The sequence below is a fragment of the Podarcis bocagei genome, assembly GCF_964188305.1.
Source record: "Podarcis bocagei genome assembly, chromosome: 12".
NCBI classification, from domain to species: Eukaryota; Metazoa; Chordata; class Lepidosauria; order Squamata; family Lacertidae; genus Podarcis; species Podarcis bocagei.
The window spans coordinates 45,318,751-45,330,124 of NC_138137.1; the positions used below are offsets into that span (position 1 = coordinate 45,318,751).

At 44.2% G+C, this 11,374-nt stretch overlaps 1 long non-coding RNA gene across 1 annotated transcript; it reads left to right on the forward strand.

Moving 5' to 3' along the window:
• The first annotated feature begins 1,911 nt into the window (after positions 1 to 1,911).
• On the forward strand, positions 1,912 to 9,198 carry LOC308569789. Its single transcript, XR_014000855.1, has 3 exons — positions 1,912 to 2,450; positions 2,802 to 3,502; positions 6,930 to 9,198. It is a non-coding gene; the product is annotated as an uncharacterized lncRNA (long non-coding RNA).
• The last annotated feature ends 2,176 nt before the right edge of the window (positions 9,199 to 11,374 follow it).

Below are 11,374 nucleotides of genomic sequence, written 5' to 3' on the forward strand. Positions count from 1 at the left end.
TACCACTGTACAGTGCATGTGTGGTGGCCTACGTACAGTGCATACGTGCGACGCTGCACATGCGCCGTAAATAGCAGTTTGCCGCTGGTGCCGGGATCCTCTGCTTGTGGCTGCAGACACAAATGGAGGATCCTCCACATGCGGCTGCGGCGGCGTGATGGCTGCTCATGCCACCATAAGCCCCCACAGGGTGACTTCTTGTCACCCCCGCAGACATGCCACCTGGGGTACAACACCTCCCTGCCCTCCCCCCCGTTGTGATGCCACTGCTTCTCAGCAGTGGTATCGCTACCACTTACCAGAAGGAAAAGGGGAAAGGACAAGATGGCAGGAAAGTTGGATCCGTGTGGACACATTGGCAGGATAACTAGGTTGGCTTAACCTGCACTGCACAGACTTATTTAAAAAATCATTTTAAATTCTTGAATTGGTTTCCCTTAGTTTTATACCTTAGAAATTCAGATTGCTTTGAAAACATGTAAATCAGCTTAAGTGCCTTTGGGTATTTATTTATTTATTTATTCATTCATTCATTCATAAAATAGAGAATGCCAAATCATATACGAATTGCCTTAGTAACCCACTGTCTGTTTCTGAGCTGATGAGCCCATAGATCTCATGGTAAAGTCCTATAAGGAAGCAAGACCTTCTCTTGTAGCTTCTGTGGCATTGATTGGGACCATTCTTATATGTCAGGAATGAGCCAGCTCCAAGTGAAGATTTGCAGCCAACTGCAGAAAGCAACTAGAAACAGAGAGCCTTAGATGTTAGTCAGGCAGGGGAGAGCCAGCAGCTGCAGACATCAGCTCTTCCTGACCTTGATGGGCAGGCTGATAAGGCAGTAGCTGAGAGCAGGCTAGAACACAGTCAAAGCTTGCAGGAAGCACAAAAAGGCACGAACAGTCTCAGAGACAGCCTCTCAGAAAAGGAAGAGTTTGGAGCAGATCCACTAAGTCTGAAGAGTCAGTGAATGGGAGGGCTGTTAGATAGGAAGCAAAACAAGAAATGTAAGGGTCGTAAATTCAATATCTTCTGTTGACACCGGAAGGAGTCTTCAGAAGGGTCATCTTGAGTAATGATGCCAGAGGTTTTGTTAGAGCCGTCCGGAGTGTATCTGTTTGTTTTTGCAACAAATCCTCCTTTTTAATTACCTATCCTTACTGTGTTATCAAGCTGGGAACCGGGACTCCTGACATTATAGGTTCTGGCTGGGTTGCTGAGTTGGAATTGGCTGGTTGGTTTAAAATGCTGGTTCTAGAAGTAGTGATCCAAGGCCCACAGCTGGATTGCATCCTGCTCAAAAATGGATTGCACCATGCTTCAGGCCTGGGAGGTGGTGACAAGATGAGGCTTCTGGGGGAATGGGATGATCTGATGCCATTGCCTGTCATGGACTGGGCAGAGGAGGGGGAGGAATGGTGGATACCGCCTCCCCAGCCTGAACCTTCCAGGGAAGCGGAAGACAGTATAGATTCACAACAGTGGTTTGCAGAAGGTCATAGCTCAGTGGCTGCAGAGGGGAGAAGCTGGGAAATATTGGGAGAGGAGCAGAAAGAAAAGGAAGCACCAGAGGAGAGACTGCTGACAGACTCAGTGTCTTTAGAAAGCATTCCAGATCCCACCAGAACTCAGCGGGCATTGAAAGTAGGAGAACAGAAAGCTCAGAGGCAGAAAGCACAGATCACCCAACGTAGGGATGAGGTATACAGTGGTACCTCGGGTTAAGAACTTAATTCGTTCCGGAGGTCCATTCTTAACCTGAAACTGTTCTTAACCTGAGGTACCACTTTAGCTAATGGGGTCTCCTGCTGCCGCCACGCCACCGCGATTTCTATTCTCATCCTGAAGCAAAGTTCTTAACCCGAGGTCATTCTGTGTTAGCGGAGTCTGTAACCTGAAGCGTCTGTAACCTGAAGCGTCTGTAACCCGAGGTACCACTGTAATAGGAGAGACGGAGGGGGTGGGGCTTTATTCGCAGCAACACCATTACTCGGAGAGGCAGTGTTTCTAAGCCTCTCTCTGTGAATATTGAATAAAAGACTTGGTAAGAGCTTCTTGTCTATTACTGGCAGCCTGCCGTGGGGGGCGGGTGGTTCAGATTCCCTGAAGCCTGGCATTGGCAAGGGCAATGCTCCCCCATCGGTCACTAAAAGAAGTGATGGCCACTAGTGTGAATGGCTTTGAAAGAAGGTAAGACAAATTCATGGAGGATCAAGCTATCAGTCTTTTCTTGCGAGCTTCCCATAGACACCTGCCTGGTTGCCCACCGTGAGAAAAGGATGCTGGACCAGATGGGTCTGATGCAGAAGGCTCTTCCTATGTTTTTCTACCTTGGAATCCAGCCCAGACACCAGATGTGGCAAGTTCAACCTCGGGACAATGATACATGCAGCTAACCTACTGTGCGATAGATGTCTCAGCCATGCTAGCTTCCAGCATAATGTCAAGAGGTGCATCAGGCCAGGCCAGTGCAACCTGTTGCATGTAACTCACGCTATCTCTTTATCTATCCTATGAAAAATGAGTCTCTTTGAAAAGTTCCTTCCCCTGTCTAACATTTCTAACAAATGCATGCTACCGTGGCCCCGCTTCTCCACTAGTGAAACTGTGTCTCGTATGTACTGAAGAATAACAATCTGTTAGATCTCTTGCTCCCTGGAAATGAGGAAAGAAGAGAAGGGGGTTTATTTTTATTTAGACTAGAAAGACAGCAGCTGCAGCTCTCTTTGCGTGGCACGTGTGACTCTGTTATGACTTGTCTGCCTTTAAATGAAATCTCTTTTGTTGCTTTATCTCCAAAGTGCATCTTCTGGGGTTGTGAAGCAGAATCTGTTGCAACAGCATCTGGAAAGAAAGAAAGAAAGAAAGAAAGAAAGAAAGAAAGAAAGAAAGAAAGAAAGAAAAGAAAAGAAAAGAAAAGCACTCCCTTCTCAGTGCATCTTCAACCTTTCTGTCAGAACATGGTCTTCCTGGGGATAGGGATGAATGAATTTGTGAATTTCAGTTTTTTCACCTTTCCCCTGCAATCTCAGCTTCAGTTTATCACATTTCCTCATTGGTTTATAATTTCCTTAATTATTGAAGTCTGTGCAAAAAGTCCTCAGCATTTTAGTGTGCAGTTTTCCTAATTTTCTGCAAGCAACTTTCTTTTTAATGTTAATTTCCCCCCCCCCTACTAAAATGTGTGTGCTTTTGCACACTTTCCCCTGATATAGGGATATTTTTTTGTACCTTTTTTAAATTGGGGAACTTTACTGCAAAGCTCTGTACCTTTTGAAAGATACCTGTGTTTCAGTTCCTGGATTGTTGGGTAAGATGTGAATTATCTACATTCACATTAAAATTCAAACGGAACTGAATTTATCCTCAATCCCTATCTGTGGATGCACCAAGTGAAGTACACCTATTGTGAACTGAGCAGAAAAAGATCCTGTTCGATTCCCCCCATGATGTGTGGTCCTATATATGCTTTCTTTGAAGAAAGGACCAACTGTGATCAAATGTAAGTCCCCCACACACAGTCTGTTTGTAATTAAATGCTGCAAAATGGGGAGTGCTGGCATTAAGTTGAACAGGGCTTTTTTTTCTTCTAGAAAAACAAAGTGCTGGAATACCCAGCCAAGATTGTTTAGCTTTTTTTTAGGGGAACACCCAGACAAAGTTTTGGGGGGCGAAGCTTCTCTTCTTATGCCACACTGATCACCGTACACTACGACGACTGGATTAAGACCTTTAGAGGCCCTAAACACTTAGAAAATTAGAGTGCCCTCCATAAGTAATAATGTTTTTTTAAAAAAGTAAGATAAAGGTAAAGGGACCCCTGACCATTAGGTCCAGTCGTGGCCAACTCTGGGGTTGCGGCGCTCATCTCGCTTTATTGGCCGAGGGAGCTGGCATACAGCTTCCGGGTCATGTGGCCAGCATGACTAAGCCGCTTCTGGTGAACCAGAGCAGCGCATGGAAACGCCGTTTACCTTGCCGCCAGAGTGGTACCTGCACTTGCACTTTGACGTGCTTTCGAACTGCTAGGTTGGCAGGAGAAGGGACTGAGCAACGGGAGCTTACCCCATCGTGGGGATTCGAACCGCCGACCTTCTGATTGGCAAGCCCTAGGCTCTGTGGTTTAACCCACAGCGCTACCCGCGTCCCTTCATTTTTAAAAAAGTACTAAACCATAAAATAAAATAAAACTGCTTACATGTATGCTGAAACATTCATGCATGCATGTCATCTGCAACACATGATAGGATCTTATTTCCTCACATTATTCAGATCTATAGGATACCCCTTGGCTTAGGAAAGGATAAGTATTAACAAGAGATCAGAAACGGGGGGGGGGGGAGTGTGTAGAGGAATGTAAGGAAGTCTAAGAAAATTTTGATTTTCCCATGATTACTTTGATGCTACCCCCTTTTTTGAAATATCAAATTATTTCAACAATTTATCTCCCTTTTGGGGGGGGGAGGTGGGGAAGGTCACTTTGCTTTGCTGGTAAACAGCAGGAGACGTTGTTTTGCAACTGCCTACACAACAAAGCTTTGCCGACAGCATGCAAGCTTGTTTTCTGTAGGTATGGCTACAATGCCACTGCTGTGTGAAGTTGTTCTGCACCAGCGATGTGTTGTGTCCCAACGGAATCCCCACTGCAATGTAGCTCTGAGACGGACTTGTTTCCCTTTACTGAATCTGTCCTAAGAGAAACTCATGAATGAACCATGTGCCTAGGCTGGGAGAGAAGGGTCTTTTAGTTCAGAGAGGACAGGCTCATGTTGTAACATCAAGGGGCTCCTGTTTCAGCTATAGAATATTGGCCAATAACCAGACTGAGCCATCTCAGGTCTTCACAAATGAAGCCTTATCTTAAAGACAACTGTCTGGGGCTTCAGCAACTTGCTAACAGTCTTTCTTTGAGCAATGGAAGTGTGCAGCCCCAAAGGAGAAGCAAAAAAAGGAACAGTCCTTTGCTATATTTTGTCTGCAGAGTATAATTAAACCTTTTACAGCTAGTAATGGGGGTTTAACTTTTTAGCTCAAGCTGTAAAGACTTATGTATTTGCATCTACAGGTGAGTTCAGACTGTGTGTTTTTCGCCATGGGGGGGGGTGGAACAATGCATGTTTCACATGCAAATAGTCTCAGTTTCAAGCCAGCATCGGAATATCAGGTCTGTGGGGTGGGTGAGCTCTGTCCATCAGAGAAGACAGTACAGTGGTACTGTACCTCGGGTTAAGTACTTAATTCGTTCCGGAGGTCCGTTCTTAACCTGAAACTGTTCTTAACCTGAAGCACCACTTTAGCTAATGGGGCCTCCTGCTGCTGCCGTGCCACTGGAGCACGATTTCTGTTCTCATCCTGAAGCAAAGTTCTTAACCTGAAGCACTATTTCTGGGTTAGCGGAGTCTGTAACCTGAACCGTATGTAACCTGAGGTACCACTGTAATGGAGACAACATTTCACATGCAACCAGGCCAGAGTTACTTCTCATGATCTGTACACTGTGTTCCTCTTTATGCTCCCCCAAATTGCATTTAACTGCTACATCAAACTCCTGGCTTTGAATGGCTAGGCATTGACACACATGACTTTGTTGTCACCTTGTCCCACCACACCCCTGTCCAGAGAAGTTACAGTGGTGAAAGGGTTAGAAAGGAGATTCTGCAGGTCTTTGCCCCATTTCTGGCAGGTTCAAATTCAGCTTGTGCTCAACTAGGACTCCTTTTCATATTCATTGGTGTGTTTTTTTGTTCCTTAATGAAGGACTTTACATTTATCCCAGATGATTTTGTTCTTGTGGGTTTTTGGCTCAGTATTCCAGCCTGCTGAGATTGTTTTGAATCTTGATTCTGTTGCTTATGGTATTAGCTATCTTTCCCAGCTTTGCATCATCTACACATTTGAATTAGCATCCCTTGAACATCTGATTAAAAAATGGCAAGCAGATGCAGTCCAAAGAAAAAATCCTGTGACATGTTACCCATGGATGAGAACTCACTAGATGCATTTGTTGAACCAGCTGTGGACCCATTTAACAATAGTATTATCCAGTCTACATATTGCCATGTTGTCAACTAGGATATAATGAGAAACATTGTCAAAAGCTTTACTGAAATCAAGATATACTATGACCATCACATTCCCGTGATCTACCAATGAAAAGGAGTTAAGTTTTGTCTGCTATGATTTGTTCTTGACAAACCCATCTTGGATCCAAGTAGTCAGTGTAAAACACATTACTCATTAAGGATGCGTGACCTTTCCCATAATAGTTCCAGAAAGGTTGTGTTGGCTCTATTCCTGTGTTTCCTTCATTACTAGTCTTTGTTTTTTATTTCCTTTCCCTCTCCCCTACTTCATTATACCACCCTTGCATCTCCCTCTCCCTCTCTCTTTCTCTTGATACTTTCCTTTACAGAAGCTAATGCAAACTAGTCCATGATGATCCTGGCATACACAGTGTTGAATATCTGGATAGAGGCATTCAAAAGTAAATTAACCACAACATTTCTGCTTTGCAAATCTTCTGTGGGCAAGGGGATAGCACAGAATACCAGTTTCATGAGTGCCTTGCAGAGCAATTCTAAACATGTGTACTCAAAAAGTATGTCCTATCGAATGCAATGAGGCTAATTCCCAGTTAAGTGGGATTAGAACAGCAGCCTCAGTTTCCCCACAAAGAGTCCTGACAATTCTAGTTTGATGTACATCCTATTGAGATAAGAACCTAAGCCTTCTTTTCATAACTACAGTTCCCAATATTCTCTAGGGAGAAGGGTTGGCTATTGGTTCTGTTTAAGCTTGCAGCACAGATAAGTGTGGTTTTCAGTGTGGTTCATAAATTTACGAAACCTTGTTTATTTTTCTGGTTCTTAAAAAATAAGACGTTTGAAAATATAATTTTCTTTTGGCTATTTGTTTTCTTAATAAAACAGGCCGGGAAGAAAGTGGTCCACAATATTTCCATCGTCGCCAGAGGAAATTGAAGTTAAGAACCTGAGTGATGTCATCGGTGGCTTTCTATCACGGATGGTAATGGCAGTGGTAAATGATCTGTCACAGAACAAAAATCCCAAACCTTTTAGGGCTGTGTGGGTTAAAGGCACCCCCAGCATCTTTAAACTCTACCTGGGAAAATGCAATTTTCTCCTTCAGTAACCATTCATACCTCAAAGCATAAAGCAAATAAACCGTATCCCTTGAAACTTTTTCTTTCTCTGGGAGAAAGGAAAAATATATATGTGTGTCAGACTATTGACACAACCTGCCCCACAGGTGTCAACAAAAGGTCAGGGGGTCAAGCACCCCAGGAGACTGCTGAGGAGACGTGCAGTCGGAGAGAAAATGCTACCCATTCTGGTAAAAAGGTCAGAGCTGTGTGCAGCCTGAAAGCAAATGACACGGCTGCAGGGGACTGTCAAGGAGGTAGGTAAGGGCGAAATTAGAATAGAAGCTATAGAGGTTACAGCACAATTGTTATGGCAACTAAACAAGGCCTTTTCTGCTGCAAACAACACCACAAGAGTCCTTTACTTGTGACAGGCAGCCTGGAAGATATAAATCTGGTGAGCTTCTGCACAAGCCACGCGGCTTCGGGCAACGTGGGGAGGGAAGAGCTTTATAAAATACACAGAATAGAAAACAAGGTTAGAGGTGATGTTATGCCTGAAGGGGATGGTTGGTGATGGTGGGGAGCACGGGGAGAGATTAGCGGCAGGGACGAGGTGATTGTTTATTCCCTTTTGCCAAGACAATGCAAATATTATTCATTTGTGCAGCCATTGCAAAAAAGAAACCCAAACCAGAATAGAATAAAACACATAATGCAGATAAAATAATTATTAAAACAATGATAAGCTTTTTGTTTATTTATTTGCAAATATGTTTGTTTGTTTGTCATCCCCTTTTTTCCTCCAATGAGGTGGCATATGTGGTTTTCACCCCACTCCCCATTTTATTCTCATAAAAAACAAACAAACCCTGTGAGGTACATTGGGGAAAGAGACAGTGGCTGGGCCAATGCCATCCAGTGAGCATCATGGCTGAGAGGGGATTTGAATCTCGTCTGCCAGGTCTCAGTTCAGCATTCTGATCCTTATACCACACTGGCTCAACGGGTCAATATAGACCTATATTGATGTCCTTGGATTACAGTTCCCATTAGCCCCAGCCAGCATGGCCGATGGTCAGGTATTGTAGATATTGTAGCCCAGCAACTTCTAGAAGGGAACCCCAGATACACTGAAAGGGAGATCGATAGACCCTTTAACAACCTGGGACCAGCTTCCCTGTGAGATGGCCTTATTCATATATGCCCGCTTAACCACTTCAATCTGTGGAATTGGGACAAAAACCATTTTTTGTTTAGATAAACCATGTGGAACCCCCCCCCCCCATTTGTGGCATGCTCTCCCCAGGGAAGTTCACCTGGCGCCTTCATTTTACGCTTTTAGGCTCCAGGCAATGATGTTCCTCTTCAACTAGGCCTCTGGCTGATTGACACTTGATGCCCTTTTAAGTGTGCCGTGGAACGGGGTGGGGGGAGGTACTGGTTTGTTTTTGTTCATTTTTATTATGTATTTTCTATTTTTTATATTGTAATTTTCTGTTGTGGGCTGCCCTGAGATCTACGGGTATAAGGCAGCAGAGAAAATTAATAAATAAACAAATAAGCTGTAATGTCACCTTCAACTTTATTATCTATCCGACTTCTCCTTTTATGTCCCATTCTCTGAAGGAGCTCCACACACACACACACGGTGATGTAGCTCTGAGCTTGAAGTGTTTCCCTGTAGCGAATTGGGCTAAAGGCAAAATAAAAAACCCCTCACAAAGCATCCATTTGTCTAGGATAAGAGACATGAAGGGCAGGATGATGCTGTTAATGCCAAGAAGCCCCTGTTTCAGCCGAGTCCCATGTTACGGATTCTGGCCTCCCGCTAATGTAACTATTTTTCATGCGCCACTTTCCCCAACTGTCATGAAGGTGGGAGGCTTAATTGGGAAACGACTGCTCTGTTACCTGTGTTTCTGCTCTTACCGCTGTAATCTGTGAACATATATAAAGCTAAATTCATCCCGCAGGAAACTCTATGGATTTCCGTGATGAATTTGGCTCATTTTGTTCTATTAAATTGTCATTACATAAAATTATATACCAGCACAGCGCACCTTGGGAAAATAAAATGCTTAATCATCTCGGAACTCAATTCTCATTATTGTTTCCCGGGCAGCTCCCGCATTATATTACCGTTGCATTTTAATTTTTGCCACAAGCAGTAAAAAAATAACCAAATCTGGAGGGACTGTGATCATCCAAGAGTTGCTAAAATCCGAGGGGTTCAGCATTTTGCAAGAAGAACAAAGTGCTTCTGTAGATTGTATGTTGTCAGTTTCTTCTTCTTCTGTTGAACGGAGTATTCAGCGCTCAAGGAGCTGCATGAAACAACTTCTGCTGCATGGAACAGAGTGGCAGTCTGCAGCTCAGTGGAAGAGCATTCACTTTTCCTGCAGAACATTCCTGGTTCAACCCCCAGCATTGTCCCTAGGTAAGGTTGAGGAAGGCCCTTCTTTAAACGCTGGAGAACTGGTGGCACTTAGTGTGATCAACACAGACCAACTTGGTATGAAGCAGACTCTTATGTACCTGAGGACTGAGACCAGGAGGAAGAAGAAGGAGGAGGAGGAGGAGGAGGAGGAGGAGGAGGAGGAGGAGGAGGAGGAGGAGAGTTTGGATTTGATATCCCGCTTTATCACTACCCGAAGGAGTCTCAAAGTCTCCTTTCCCTTCCTCCCTCACAACAAACACTCTGTGAGGTGAGTGGGGCTAAGAGACTTCAGAAAAGTGTGACTAGCTCAAGGTCACCCAGCAGCTGCATGTGGAGGAGCGGGGAAGCGAACCCAGTTCACCAGATTACGAGTCTACCGCTCTTAACCACTACACCACACTGACTCTCTGAACAAGCCCAGGTTGTTCACTATAACAGCTTTGGCATCAGAGAAAATGGGTACTGCTGCAGTCCTAAGGATATTTATTTGGATCTTTCCACAGGGATTGCACACACTCAGTCAGCAGATCTGATCCTCACAGTTCACAGTGCTTTAAGCCTTCAGCCAGCTCTTTCCTGCCACCTGAGTTCATGCCTGAAAGGCAATATGGGGGAACAAAATGGGCAATATTGCCTGAGTAAGGTGGGTTGGAATTGAATTAATATCTTATAAATAAAAACAACAACAACTATGTCCTGTTCAGAGTAGATACATTGAAACCAATGGGCTTAAATTGGCCATGGTCGTTGATTTCAACAGGTCTGCTCTGAGTAGGGATCATGATCCTCTCTCTTGGTAGTAAAGAGGCAGCATCATATACCTGGGTTCCTTTGCCCTGAAATAACTCTGGTCACCTGGAAGCAGCTTCCTTATGAGGACAAGACACCTTGGATTCAGGCAAATAAGTGATAAAACCATCTTTGTATTTCATTGCTGCCGATTCCTGATGTCGCCTATCTGTGCTCCTGTTATCTAAAGGAGTCTGTTCCTGAAATTTACGATGCACCCTCAAAAGAAGTGATTTTTCTTCCCCAGGGCTGTTTGCCTGTTCCTTATTAGTATTTGTCTCCTAGTTTTGGAGCAGGAACACACACACACACACACACACACACACTTAAAGGGGTGCCTGTGGTAAATCTGCTATTGCTTGAGATGTCTGGTCTACAATTAAGGGGTATTGCCAGAGGCACCCAACATGGTTCCCTCGGATGTTGTTGGGACTACTTGGCTTGCTTAAATAATTGTACCTGAAATTAATGCATATTCTTCCCTTGTTTACTCCCATCTTCCAACCTTTCCTTCATTGCCCTCCCCTCATCATGTTGAATTTTAGATTGTAAGCTCCTCAGGACAACCTTTTGATCTTATAAAGCATCATGCACACAAGAACCACAACTGTTATGTTCAGACAACACCCAGATGGCAGCACACACATCCCACACATGGTAACGTTTGTGGTGTGAAGAGCGTACCCTCCAACATTTCTCTGATGAAAATAGGGACATCCTATTCAATAAGAACAACAACATCAACAACATTTTACCCCAGACATCTGACTGGGTTGCCCAGCCACTTTGGTAGCTTCCAACATATATAACAACACAATTAAGCTATACAGGGCTGCCTTCAGATGTCTTTTAAAGGGTATAGTCACTTTTCTGCTTGGTTCAGGGGTTGCATAACTCCATACCCTCCAACATTTCTCCATTGAAAACAGGTACATCCTAAGGAAAAGCATTCTGGGATCAAATCAGAAACTGGGACGGCTTCTGTAAATCCAGAACTGTCCCTGGAAAATAGGGACACTCGGAGGGTCTGCAAAAGTTACAGA